The sequence below is a fragment of the Vulpes vulpes genome, chromosome 8 (assembly GCF_048418805.1).
Source record: "Vulpes vulpes isolate BD-2025 chromosome 8, VulVul3, whole genome shotgun sequence".
NCBI lineage: Eukaryota > Metazoa > Chordata > Mammalia > Carnivora > Canidae > Vulpes > Vulpes vulpes.
Window position 1 is genome coordinate 73,222,025 of NC_132787.1, and position 4,846 is coordinate 73,226,870.

At 36.3% G+C, this 4,846-nt stretch overlaps 1 pseudogene; it reads right to left on the reverse strand.

Annotated features, from left to right (window-relative positions):
• Positions 1-2,617: 2,617 nt before the first annotated feature.
• Positions 2,618-2,898, reverse strand: LOC112916809 (cytochrome c oxidase subunit 7B, mitochondrial-like; annotated as a pseudogene).
• Between the last annotated feature and the right edge of the window lie 1,948 nt (positions 2,899-4,846).

A 4,846-nucleotide genomic window follows, 5' to 3' on the forward strand; every position in this document is an offset into this window, starting at 1 on the left:
TTTCATCTTGAGTTATATAGCTCTTTATATGCTTTGGATACTAACCCTTTATTGGATATGTCATTTGCAAATATTTTCTCCCGTTCAGTATGTTGTCTTTTAGTTTTGTTGATTGTTTCCTTCATAAGGCAGAAGCTTTATGTTTATGTGCAGAAGCTTTTTATTTTTATGTAATCCCTATAGTTTAATTTTTGCTTTTATTTCCTCTGCCTCAGGAGATATATCTAGAAAAATGTTGCTATGTCCAATGTCAGAGAAATTACTGTCTGTACTCTCTTCTAGGATTTTTATGGTTTCACACTTAGTTCTTTAATCTATTTTTGTGCATGGTGAAAGAAAGTGGCCCAGTTTCATTGTTTTGCATGTAGCTGTCTGGTTTCCCCAACACCATTTGTTGAAGAGACTTTTTCCCTTTGGATATTCTTTTCTGCTTTGTCAAAGATTGACCATATAATTGTGGGTATATTTCTGGGCTTTCTCTGCAGCTCCATTGATCTACGTGTCTTTTTCTTTGTGCCAGTACCATACTGTTTTGATTACTGTAGCTTTGTAATATAACTTGATGTCTGGAATTGTAATACCTCCAGTTTTGCTTTGCTTTTTCAAAATTGCTTTGGCTATTCAGGGTCTTTTGTTGTTCCATATAAATTTTAGGATTTTGGGGGGCACCTGGGTGGCTCAGCGGTTGAGTGTCTGCCTCTGGTTCAGGGCATAACCCTAGAGTTCTGTAATCAAGTCCCACATCAGGATCCTCACAGTGAGCTTGCTTCTCCCTCTGCCTCTATCTTTGCCTCTCTCTGTGTGTCTCTCATGAATAAATAAAATCTAAAAAAAAAGTTTCTTTTTAGGATTTTTTGTTCTAGTTCTACTTCTGTGAAAAATGTTGGCATTTTGATAGAAATTGCTTTAAATCTGTAGATTGCTTTTGGTAGTGTAGATATTTTAACAGTATTTGTTCTTCCAACCCATGAGCATGGAATATCTTTCCATTTCTTTGTGTCTTCTTTCATCAGTTTTGTAGTTTTCAGAGTACAAGTCTTTTATCTCTTTGGTTAGGTTAACTCTTAAGTATCTTATTATTTTTGGTGCAATTGTAAATGGGCTTGTTTTCTTAATTTCTATTTCAGCTGCTTCCTTGATAGTGTATAGAAGTGCAACAGATTTTGTATGTTTATTGTATCCTGTAACCTTACTGAATTCATTTATCAGTTCTAGGGTTCTTTTGTGGAATTTTTAGGGTTTTCAATATATAGTATCGTCATCTGCAAATAGCGTAAGTTTTACTTCTTCCTTACCAATTTGGATGCTTTTTATTTATTTTTGTTGTCTGATTGCTGTGGCTAGGACTTCCAGCACTATGTTGAGTAAAAGTTGTGAGTGGACATCCTTAGGGTGAAAGCTGTTTTTTCCCACTGAGTATGATGTTCAGTGTGGGTTTTTCACATATGGTCTTTATTATGTAGATGTATGCTCCCTCTAAATCTTCTTTGTTGAGGGCTTTTTATCAAGAATGGGTGTTGTACTCTTGACAAATGTATTTTCCTGTATCTTTCAAGATAATCATATGGCTTTTATCCTTTCTCTTAATGATGTGATGTATCACATTGATTTGCAAATATTGAACCATCCTTGTGTCCCAGGAATAAATACCACTTGATCATATTGAATTTTTCTTTAATGTATCGTTGCATTTGATTTGGTCATATTGAGAATTTTTGCATCCATGTTCATCAGGGATATTGCCCTTTAGTTCTCCTTTTTCTGTGGTGTCTTTAGCTGTTTTTGGTATCAGGGTGCTGCTCACCTCAGAATAAATTTGGAAATTTTCCTTCCTCTATTTTCTGGAATAGTTTGAGCAGAATAGGTATTAATTCTTCTTTAAATGTTTGGTAGAATTCACCTGTGAAGCTGTCTGGTGCTGGCCTTTTGTTTGTTGGGAATTTTGATTACTGATTCAATTTCATTGCTGGTAATTGATTTGTTAAAATTTTCTTTCTTTGGGAGGTTCTATGTTTGTGGGAGTTTATCCATTTCTTCAAGGTTGTCTAATTTGTTGGCAAATAGTTTTTCTTAAAATTCTCTTACAAGGGATCCCTGGGTGGCTCAGCAGTTTAGTGCCTGCCTTCGGCCCAGGGCATGAGCCTGGAGTCCTGGGATTCAGTCCCACTTCAGGCTCCCTGCATGGAGCCTGCTTTTCCCACTGCCTGTGTCTCTGCCTCTCTCTCTCTCTCTCTCTCTCTGTGTCTCATTAATAAATGATAAAATAAAATCTTTAAAAAATTCTCTTACAATTGTTTGTATTTCTGTAGTGTTATTTCTCCTCATTGGTGATTTTGCTCATTTGAGTTTCTCTCTCAGTGAGTCTGGCTAGAGGTTTATCATTTTGTTGATCTTTTCGAAGAACTAATTCCTGGTTTTATTGATCTATTGTTGGTTTTTTTTGTTTGCTTTAGTTTCTCTATCATTTATTTCTGCTCTAATCTTTATTTCCTTTATTCTGCTGGTTTTGGGTGTAGTTTGTTCTTTTTCCAGCTCCTTTAGGTGTAAAGTTAGGTTTTTTTTTTTTGAAGGTTTCAAATATACTTTTCTTAAATCATGCCATATTTGGCATCAATTATGAGTTGGTTTTGAAACATTCATTATTACACTAGCTGGGATTACTGATTCCTCCATTCCTTTGGGGTGACTCTGCCAACAGGGGACAGGTTCCATTCTACTCCAATTTGTGTTGCTGTATATGCCCATACAGCAATACAGAAAGTGGTTCCACTAGCTAATACAGCATTACCATATTTGTCATGGAAATCAGGTGCCTGTTTCTGGTGATTGCCTTGCCATTGTTTGTGGAATGCTTTGAACTTGGAGATGACTTAGAGCATTTCTGGCCACGGGAAACATCTGATCTGAAGCTGAAGGCATGGCCACGGGAAACATCTGATCTGAAGCTGAAGGCAGAATGGTGCAACTGCAGTTACTGCTGTGCTACAACTTTGTGCCAAGTACACTTGCCAAGAGCCCTGAAAAACCAAGTTGGGTTGTTTGAGCTTTTTCCTACTTCTTGAGGTAGGCCTCTATTGCTATAAACTTCCCTCTTAGAACCAATTTTGTGGGGCACCTGGGTGACTCGTTGAGCACCTGCCTTTGTTCAGGTTGTGATCCTGGGGTCCTGTGATTGAGTCCCACATCAGTCTTCCCACAGGGAGCCTGCTTCTCCCTCTGCCTGTATCTCTGCCTCTCTCTGTCTCTCATGAACAAATAAAATCTTTAAAAAACAATTTTGCTGCATCCCAAAGGTTTTGGACCATTGTTTTAATTTTTGTTTCCATGTACTTTTTGATTTCTCCTTTGATTTCTTGATTGACCCATTCATTGTTTAGTAGTATGTTATTTAACCTCTATGTATTTGTAGTCTTCCCAGATTTTTTTGTGGTTGATTTCTAATTTCATAGCATTGTGGTCAGAAAAGATGCATGGTATGACTTTGAACTTTTTCAATTTGATGACATTTGTTTTGTGGCCTAATACATGATCTGTTCTGGAAAATGTTCTGTGTGTACTTGAAAAGAATGTGTATTCTGCTTTTTTAGGGTAGAATGTTCAGAATATATGTGTTATATCCATCTGATTCAATGTGTCATTCAAAGCCACTGTTTCATTTTGTTTGAATGATCAATCCATCGGTGAAAGTGGGGTGTTCAGGTCCCTACTATTATTGTATTGCTATTGACTAGTCCCTTTATGTTTGTTATTAACTGTTTTATGTATTTGGGTGCTCCCACATTGGGTGCATATAGATTTACAATTATATCTTGTTGGATTGTTCTTTTTATTACATAGTGTCCTTTGTAATAGGCCTTGTTTTGACATGTTTTGTTAGAACACACTCTAAAATTAGTATAAAAGGTCTCACTCCCATTGTGCAAGCTATTATTTCTGTATTGCCTCTTGTCAGGCTGTTCATCTCTTCAAGGGCTGGGAGCCAACTGTCATTCACTTTCTCAGCTTGCCTAGGGCTGAGTTGGCTGACTTTTAAGGTTCCAGGTTCCAAGTCACACTGCTTGTACCAACTCACGGAATTCAGCCCCTCTGGTTTTCAAAGGCAGACGTTATGGGGCTCCCTAGTGCTTTCTCCGGTCTGTGACTGCATCTCGAACCACCATTTTCTATCCTTTCTAATCTTTCTGATGTAGCTTCTTCTGTCTTTAGTTGTCGAGTTTGTTCTGCCAGTCTTCAACTCACACTCTAGTTTATTGACGTAAATATGAGTGATAATATAGTTAGTTGTAAATGTGGGCCAAGTTGGCTTAGTGTCGTCCTATTCCAACATCCTTCTGGCACCCTCTCCATTTTTTACTTTCAACCTTTTGGGTCTTTGTATCTAAAATGAGTAAGTATATAGATGATTTTTAAAAATCTGTTCTCCCAATCTCTGCCTTTCAGTTGGAGTTTATTTATATTCAATTACTCATAAAGGACTTACTTCTGTTTAGCTGTTTTCTGTATATGTAGGTCCAATTCTTTTTTTTCATATCTGAAACTTTGTACTGTACCATTTTTATTCTCTGTGTATTAGGTATATTCTTTGTAGTTACTTTTGTGACTATAGTTAACATAACAATTTATTTTGAATAATACCAATTAAATTTCAATAGTATCCCAAAACTCCACTTCTGTATAACACTGTCCCTCTTTATATTGTTATTGTCACAGCTTACATCTCTATACATTATGTACTCATTAACATGGATTTATAATTATTTTGTATGTATTTGCCTTTAACTCATATGAAAAGGAAAAGTTACAAACCAAAATTATAATGCTTTTATTTTTCAATGAAGTTGCCTTT